Source organism: Aquarana catesbeiana, linkage group LG03 (genome assembly GCF_042186555.1).
Source record: "Aquarana catesbeiana isolate 2022-GZ linkage group LG03, ASM4218655v1, whole genome shotgun sequence".
Lineage (NCBI taxonomy): Eukaryota > Metazoa > Chordata > Amphibia > Anura > Ranidae > Aquarana > Aquarana catesbeiana.
This window is the reverse complement of record NC_133326.1, coordinates 357,754,020-357,764,931: the sequence shown is the minus strand read 5'-3', so window position 1 is coordinate 357,764,931 and position 10,912 is coordinate 357,754,020.

Below are 10,912 nucleotides of genomic sequence, written 5' to 3'. Positions count from 1 at the left end.
ATCCTATATGTCTTATCATCCTATATGTCTAATCTTCCTATATATCTAATCATCCTATATGTGTAATCCTCCTATATGTCTAATCATCCTATATGTCTAATCATCCTATATGTCTAATCTTCCTATATGTCTAATCATCCTATATGTGTAATCCTCCTATATGTCTAATCATCCTATATGTGTAATCCTCCTATATGTCTAATCATCCTATATGTGTAATCCTCCTATGTGTCTAATCATCCTATATGTGTAATCCTCCTATGTGTCTAATCATCTTATATGTCTAATTACTCTATATGTGTAATCCTCCTATATGTCTAATCCTCCTATACATGTAATCCTCCTATGTGTCTAATTATTCCTATATAACTAATCATCCTATATATCTAATCATCCTATATGTCTAATCATCCTATATGTGTAACACTCCTTTATGACTAATCATTTCTATATGTCAAATTATTCCTATATAAATAATCCTCCTATATATCTAATTATTCCTATATAACTAATCCTCCTATATATCTAATCATCCTATATGTGTAATCCTCCTATGTGTCGAATTATTCCTATATAACTAAATCATCCCATATGTCTAATCCTCCTATATTACATATCATTCCTATATGTCTAATCCACCTATATGTCTACTTATTCCTATATAACTAATCATCCTATATGTCTAATCATCCTATATGTCTAATTCATCCTATATGTCTAACCCTCCTATGTGTCTAATCATCCTATATGTCTAATAATCCTATATGTCTAATCCTCCTATATGTCTAATCATTCTATTGTCTAATCAATTCTATATGTCTAATCATCCTATATGTGTAATCCTCCTATATGTCTAACCCTCCTATATGTCTAACCCTCCTATATGTCGAATCCTCCTATATGTTTAATCATTTCTATATGTCTAAGCATCCTATACGTCTAATCATTCCTATATGTCTAATCCTCCTATGTGTCTAATTATTCCTATATAACTAATCATCCTATATGTATGATCCTCCTATATGTCTAATTATTCCTATATAGCTAATCATCCTATATGTCTAATTCATCCTATAAGTCTAATCATCCCATATGTCTAATCCTCCTATATGTCTAATCATTCCTATATGTCTAATCATTCCTATATGTCTAATCTTCCTATATGTCTAATCCTCCTATATGTCTAATCATTCCTATATGTGTAATCATTCTATATCTAATCATTCCTATATGTCTAATCATCCTATATGTGTAATCATTCTATAGTCTAATCATTCCTATATGTCTCATCCTCCTATATGTATAATCATCCTATATGTCTAATCCTCCTATATGTCTAATCATTCCTATATGTCTAAGCATCCTGTATGCCTAATCATTCCTATACATCTAATCATCCCATATGTCTAATCATTCTATATGTCTAATCATCCTTTATGTCTAATCCTCCTATATGTCTAATCATTTCTATATGTCTAATCATCCTATATGTCTAAGCATCCTATACGTCTAATCATCCTATATGTCTAATCCTTCTATATGCCTAATTATCCTCTATGTCTAATTATTCCCATATGTCTAATCATCCTGTGTGTCTAATCACTCGTATATGTTATTATTCCTATATGTAATCATTTCTATATGTCTAATCATTCCTATATGTTAACATTCCTATATGTCTAATCATCTTACAGTATATGTCTAATCATTCCTATATGTTATTATTCTATATGTCTAATCATCCTATATATCTAATAATTCTCATATGTCTAAGTATCCTATATGTCTAATCATTCCTATATGTCTAATCATCCTATTAGTCTAATCCTCTTATACATCTAATCATTCCCATATGTCTAATCATTCCCATATTTCTAATAATCCTATGTGTCTAATCACTCCTATATGTAATTATTCCTATGTGTCTAATCATTCCTGTATGTTATTATTACTATATGTCTCATCCTCCTATAAGTCTAATCCTCCTATATGTATAATCATCCTATATGTCTAATCCTCCTATATGTCTAATCATTCCTATATGTCTAAGCATCCTGTACGCCTAATCATTCCTATACATCTAATCATCCCATATGTCTAATCATTCTATATGTCTAATCATCCTTTATGTCTAATCCTCCTATATGTCTAATCATTTCTATATGTCTAATCATCCTATATGTCTAAGCATCCTATACGTCTAATCATCCTATATGTCTAATCCTCCTATATGCCTAATTATCCTCTATGTCTAATTATTCCCATATGTCTAATCATCCTGTGTGTCTAATCACTCGTATATGTTATTATTCCTATATGTAATCATTTCTATATGTCTAATCATTCCTATATGTTAACATTCCTATATGTCTAATCATCTTACAGTATATGTCTAATCATTCCTATATGTTATTATTCTATATGTCTAATCATCCTATATAACTAATAATTCTCATATGTCTAAGTATCCTATATGTCTAATCATTCCTATATGTCTAATCATCCTATTAGTCTAATCCTCTTATACATCTAATCATTCCCATATGTCTAATCATTCCCATATTTCTAATAATCCTATGTGTCTAATCACTCCTATATGTAATTATTCCTATGTGTCTAATCATTCCTGTATGTTATTATTCCTATATGTCTAATCATCTTATATGTCTAATCCTCCTATATGTCTAATCATTCCTATATGTCTAATCTTCCTATATGTCTAATCCTCCTATGTGTCTAATCACTCCTATATGTAATCATTCCTATATGAAATAATTTCTTTATGTCTAATCATTCCTATATGAAATCATTTCTTTATGTCTAATCATTCCTATATGTTTTCATTCCTATATGTCTAATCATTCTATATGTCTAATCATTCCTATATCTTATTATTTTATATGTTTAAACATTCCTATATGTTATCATTCTATATGTCTAATCTTCCTATATGTCTAATCATCCTATATGTCTAATCTTCCTATATGTCTAATCATCCTATATGTCTAATCATCCTATATGTGTAATCATCCTATATGTCTAATCTTCCTATATGTGTAATCATCCTATATGTCTAATTATTCATACATGTCTAATCCTCCTATATGTCTAATCATCCTATATGTATAATCATCCTATATGTCTAATCTTCCTATATGTCTAATCATCCTATATGTCTAATCATCCTATATGTCTAATCTTCCTATATGTCTAATCATCCTATATGTGTAATCCTCCTATATGTCTAGTCATCCTATATGTCTAATCTTCCTATATGTCTAATCATCCTATATGTGTAATCCTCCTATATGTCTAATCATCCTATATGTCTAATCATCCTATATGTGTAATCCTCCTATATGTCTAATCATCCTATACGTCTAATCATCCTATATGTCTAATCTTCCTATAACTCTAATCTTCCTATATGTCTAATCATCCGATATGTCTAATCTTCCTATATGTCTAATCATCCTATATGTGTAATCCTCCTATATGTCTAATCATCCTATATGTCTAATCTTCCTATATGTCTAATGATCCTATATGTCTAATGATCCTATATGTCTAATCATCCTATATGTCTAATCTTCCTATATGTCTAATCATCCTATATGTCTTATCATCCTATATGTCTAATCTTCCTATATATCTAATCATCCTATATGTGTAATCCTCCTATATGTCTAATCATCCTATATGTCTAATCATCCTATATGTCTAATCTTCCTATATGTCTAATCATCCTATATGTGTAATCCTCCTATATGTCTAATCATCCTATATGTGTAATCCTCCTATATGTCTAATCATCCTATATGTGTAATCCTCCTATGTGTCTAATCATCCTATATGTGTAATCCTCCTATGTGTCTAATCATCTTATATGTCTAATTACTCTATATGTGTAATCCTCCTATATGTCTAATCCTCCTATACATGTAATCCTCCTATGTGTCTAATTATTCCTATATAACTAATCATCCTATATATCTAATCATCCTATATGTCTAATCATCCTATATGTGTAACACTCCTTTATGACTAATCATTTCTATATGTCAAATTATTCCTATATAAATAATCCTCCTATATATCTAATTATTCCTATATAACTAATCCTCCTATATATCTAATCATCCTATATGTGTAATCCTCCTATGTGTCGAATTATTCCTATATAACTAAATCATCCCATATGTCTAATCCTCCTATATTACATATCATTCCTATATGTCTAATCCACCTATATGTCTACTTATTCCTATATAACTAATCATCCTATATGTCTAATCATCCTATATGTCTAATTCATCCTATATGTCTAACCCTCCTATGTGTCTAATCATCCTATATGTCTAATAATCCTATATGTCTAATCCTCCTATATGTCTAATCATTCTATTGTCTAATCAATTCTATATGTCTAATCATCCTATATGTGTAATCCTCCTATATGTCTAACCCTCCTATATGTCTAACCCTCCTATATGTCGAATCCTCCTATATGTTTAATCATTTCTATATGTCTAAGCATCCTATACGTCTAATCATTCCTATATGTCTAATCCTCCTATGTGTCTAATTATTCCTATATAACTAATCATCCTATATGTATGATCCTCCTATATGTCTAATTATTCCTATATAGCTAATCATCCTATATGTCTAATTCATCCTATAAGTCTAATCATCCCATATGTCTAATCCTCCTATATGTCTAATCATTCCTATATGTCTAATCATTCCTATATGTCTAATCTTCCTATATGTCTAATCCTCCTATATGTCTAATCATTCCTATATGTGTAATCATTCTATATCTAATCATTCCTATATGTCTAATCATCCTATATGTGTAATCATTCTATAGTCTAATCATTCCTATATGTCTCATCCTCCTATATGTATAATCATCCTATATGTCTAATCCTCCTATATGTCTAATCATTCCTATATGTCTAAGCATCCTGTATGCCTAATCATTCCTATACATCTAATCATCCCATATGTCTAATCATTCTATATGTCTAATCATCCTTTATGTCTAATCCTCCTATATGTCTAATCATTTCTATATGTCTAATCATCCTATATGTCTAAGCATCCTATACGTCTAATCATCCTATATGTCTAATCCTTCTATATGCCTAATTATCCTCTATGTCTAATTATTCCCATATGTCTAATCATCCTGTGTGTCTAATCACTCGTATATGTTATTATTCCTATATGTAATCATTTCTATATGTCTAATCATTCCTATATGTTAACATTCCTATATGTCTAATCATCTTACAGTATATGTCTAATCATTCCTATATGTTATTATTCTATATGTCTAATCATCCTATATATCTAATAATTCTCATATGTCTAAGTATCCTATATGTCTAATCATTCCTATATGTCTAATCATCCTATTAGTCTAATCCTCTTATACATCTAATCATTCCCATATGTCTAATCATTCCCATATTTCTAATAATCCTATGTGTCTAATCACTCCTATATGTAATTATTCCTATGTGTCTAATCATTCCTGTATGTTATTATTACTATATGTCTCATCCTCCTATAAGTCTAATCCTCCTATATGTATAATCATCCTATATGTCTAATCCTCCTATATGTCTAATCATTCCTATATGTCTAAGCATCCTGTACGCCTAATCATTCCTATACATCTAATCATCCCATATGTCTAATCATTCTATATGTCTAATCATCCTTTATGTCTAATCCTCCTATATGTCTAATCATTTCTATATGTCTAATCATCCTATATGTCTAAGCATCCTATACGTCTAATCATCCTATATGTCTAATCCTCCTATATGCCTAATTATCCTCTATGTCTAATTATTCCCATATGTCTAATCATCCTGTGTGTCTAATCACTCGTATATGTTATTATTCCTATATGTAATCATTTCTATATGTCTAATCATTCCTATATGTTAACATTCCTATATGTCTAATCATCTTACAGTATATGTCTAATCATTCCTATATGTTATTATTCTATATGTCTAATCATCCTATATAACTAATAATTCTCATATGTCTAAGTATCCTATATGTCTAATCATTCCTATATGTCTAATCATCCTATTAGTCTAATCCTCTTATACATCTAATCATTCCCATATGTCTAATCATTCCCATATTTCTAATAATCCTATGTGTCTAATCACTCCTATATGTAATTATTCCTATGTGTCTAATCATTCCTGTATGTTATTATTCCTATATGTCTAATCATCTTATATGTCTAATCCTCCTATATGTCTAATCATTCCTATATGTCTAATCTTCCTATATGTCTAATCCTCCTATGTGTCTAATCACTCCTATATGTAATCATTCCTATATGAAATAATTTCTTTATGTCTAATCATTCCTATATGAAATCATTTCTTTATGTCTAATCATTCCTATATGTTTTCATTCCTATATGTCTAATCATTCTATATGTCTAATCATTCCTATATCTTATTATTTTATATGTTTAAACATTCCTATATGTTATCATTCTATATGTCTAATCATCCTATATGTCTAATCATTCCTATATGTTATCATTTTATATGTCTAATAGTCCTATATGTCTAATCATCCTATATGTCTAATCCTCCTATGTCTAATCATCCTATATGTCTAATCATTCTATGTGTCTGATCATTCTATATGTCTAATCCTCCTATATGTCTAATCACCCTATATGTCTATTTATTCTATATGTCTAATCCTCCTATATGTCTAATCCTCTTATATGTCTAATAATCCTATATGTCTAATCATTCCTATATGTCTAATCATCCTATATGTCTAATCCTCCTATACGTCTAATAATTCCTATATGTCTATCAATCCTATATGTCTAATCCTCCTATATGTCTAATCATCTTCAATGTCTAATCCTCCTATATGTCTAATTATTCCTATATGTCTTAGCATCCCATACATCTAATCATTCCTATATGTCTAATCATCCTATAAGTCTAAATATTCCTATATGTAATCATCCCTATATGTCTAATGATCCTATATGTCTAATCCTCCTATATGTCTAATCATCCTATATGTCTAATCCTCCTATCTCCAATCATCCTATATGTCTAATCATTCTATATGTCTAATCATTCTATATGTCTAATCATCCTATATGTCTAATCCTCCTATATGTCTATTTATTCTATATGTCTAATCCTCCTATATGTCTAATCATTTTATATGTCTAATCATCCTATATGTCTAATAATCTTATATGTCTTATCCTCCTATATGTCTAATCATTCCTATATGTCTAATCATCCTATATGTCTAATCCTCCTATACGTCTAATAATTCTTATATGTCTAATCATCCTATATGTCTAATCCTCCTATATGTCTAATCATCCAATATGTCTTATCCTCCTATATGTCTAATCATTCCTATATGTCTTAGCATCCTGTACATCTAATCATTCCTATATGTCCAACCCTCCTATATGTCTAATCCTCCTATGTCTAATCCTCCTATATGTCAAATCCTCCTATATGTCTAATCATTCCTATATGTCTAATCCTCCTATATGTCTAATCCCTTCTATATGTAATCATTCCTATGTGTCTAATCATCATATATATCTAATCCTCCTATATGTCTAATCATTCCTATATGTTATCATTCTATATGTCTAATCGTCCTATATGTCTAATCATCCTGTATGTCTAATCCTCCCAAATGTCTAATCCTCCTATATGTCTAATCCTCTTATATGTCTAATAATCCTATATGTCTAATCATTCCTATATGTCTAATCATCGTATATGTCTAATCTTTCTATACGTCTAATAATTCCTATATGTCTATCAATCCTATATGTCTAATCCTCCTATATGTCTAATCATCTTATATGTCTAATCCTCCTATATGTCTAATCATTCCTATATGTGATCATTCCTGTATGTCTAATCATTCCTATATGTCTAATCCTCCCAAATGTCTAATCCTCCTATATGTCTAATCCTCTTATATGTCTAATAATCCTATATGTCTAATCATTCCTATATGTCTAATCATCGTATATGTCTAATCTTCCTATACGTCTAATAATTCCTATATGTCTATCAATCCTATATGTCTAATCCTCCTATATGTCTAATCATCTTATATGTCTAATCCTCCTATATGTCTAATCATTCCTATATGTCTTAGCATCCCATACATCTAATCATTCCTATATGTCTAATCATCCTATAAGTCTAATTATTCCTATATGTAATCATCCCTATATGTCTAATGATCCTATATGTCTAATCCTCCTATATGTCTATTCATCCTATATGTCTAATCCTCCTATGTCCAAACATCCTATATGTCTAATCATTCTATATGTCTAATCATCCTATATGTCTAATCCTCCTATATGTCTATTTATTCTATATGTCTAATCCTCCTATATGTCTAATCATTCTATATGTCTAATCATCCTATATGTCTAATAATACTATATGTCTTATTCTCCTATATGTCTAATCATTCCTATATGTCTAATCCTCCTATACGTCTAATAATTCCTATATGTCTAATCATCCTATATGTCTAACCCTCCTATATGTCTAATCATCCAATATGTCTTATCCTCCTATATGTCTAATCATTCCTATATGTCTTAGCATCCTGTACATCTAATCATTCCTACAGTGGCTTGCGAAAGTATTCGCCCCCCTTGAACTTTTCAACCTTTTGCCACATTTCAGGCTTCAAACATAAAGATATAAAATTTAAATTTTTTGTGAAGAATCACCAACAAGTGGGACACAATTGTGAAGTGGAACGAAATCTATTGGCTATTTTAAACTTTTTTAGCAATTAAAAAACTGAAAAGTGGTGCATGCAAAATTATTCGGCCCCTTTACTTTCGGTGCAGCAAACTCACTCCAGAAGTTCAGCGAGGATCTCTGAATGATCCAATGTTGTCCTAAATGACTGATGGTGATAAATAGAATCCACCTGTGTGTAATCAAGTCTCTGTATAAATGCACCTGCTCTGTGATAGTCTCAGGGTTCTGTTGAAAGCGCAGAGAGCATCATGAAGACCAAGGAACACACCAGGCAGGTCCGCAATACTGTTGTGGAGAAGTTTAAAGCCGGATTTGGATACAAAAAGATTTCCCAAGCTTTAAACATCCCAAGGAGCACTGTGCAAGCGATCATTTTGAAATGGAAGGAGTATCAGACCACTGCAAATCTACCAAGACCTGGCTGTCCCTCTAAACTTTCAGCTCAGACAAGGAGAAAACTGATCAGAGATGCAGCCAAGAGGCCCATGATCACTCTGGATGAACTGCAGAGAACTACAGCTGAGGTGGGAGAGTCTGTCCATAGGACAACAATCAGTCGTACACTGCACAAATCTGGCCTTTATGGAAGAGTGGCAAGAAGAAAGCCATTTCTCAAAGATATCCATAAAAAGTCTCGTCTAAAGTTTGCCACAAGCCACCTGGGAGACACACCAAACATGTGGAAGAAGGTGCTCTGGTCCGATGAAACCAAAATCGAACTTTTTGGCCACAATACAAAACGATATGTTTGGCATAAAAGCAACACAGCTCATCACACTCAACACACCATCCCCACTGTCAAACATGGTGGTGGCAGCATCATGGTTTGGGCCTGCTTTTCTTCAGCAGGGACAGGGAAGATGGTTAAAATTGAGGGGAAGATGGATGCAGCCAAATACAGGACCATTCTGGATGAAAACCTGTTGGAGTCTGCAAAAGACCTGAAACTGGGACGGAGATTTATCTTCCAACAAGACAATGATCCCAAACATACAGCAAAATCTGCAAAGGAATGGTTCACAAATAAATGTATCCAGGTGTTAGAATGGCCAAGTCAAAGTCCAGACCTGAATCCAATCGAGAATCTGTGGAAAGAGCTGAAAACTGCTGTTCACAAACGCTCTCCATCCAACCTCACTGAGCTCGAGCTGTTTTGCAAGGAAGAATGGGCAAGAATTTCAGTCTCTCGATGTGCAAAACTGATAGAGACATACCCCAAGCGACTTGCAGCTGTAATCGCAGCAAAAGGTGGCTCTACAAAGTATTAACGCAAGGGGGATGAATAATTTTGCACGGCTCACTTTTCATTTTTTTATTAGTTAAAAAAGTTTCAAAAATCCAAAAGATTTCGTTCCACTTCACAATTGTGTCCCACTTGTTGGTGATTCTTCACAAAAAATAAAAATATTATATCTTTATGTTTGAAGCCTGAAATGTGGCAAAAGGTTGAAAAGTTCAAGGGGAACTGAATTATTTAGCCTAGGGCAAGACTAACCATATACAACCACCCTGGAATAAATAATTTCAACAAAAACTATATTCTGCACTCCAATTAATGAAACATCATTTTGATGTCTTTTGACATAGCACTTCTCTCCTGTAAGCGGAAGATCCGTGTACCCCCATTAGCCCTCCTCATTCTCCCAACCATATTATGTGGGAGTGTGACGAAGGCACTTATTCCCCTGAGAGAGATATTTATTCTCTTTCACGGGTAAATTGTGATTACTTGCAAAAAATAATTTATACAATGTATCATCTAATCTCATATGTTTTTTGTTTACTCTTTACTCCAGAATTCACTGGTTTCTTTTCTATCTATTCATCTCTTCAGTCCACACAGGTTGATCTGCGCAGTCAGCTCTGCATAACAAAAAGTAGGTCAAAACTATTTGATCTATTGCCATGGCACCACTGAATATACTTTCCCTGAATGTTCAGGGAATAAATGTCCCTCAAAAAAGGACCAAAGCCTTCCGTACTTTCCATAACAAGAAGGCTCACATAGTATGCCTCCAAGAAACACACTTCACCAAAGATTCTACTCCAAAATATATTTCTCCTTTTTATCAACAAAT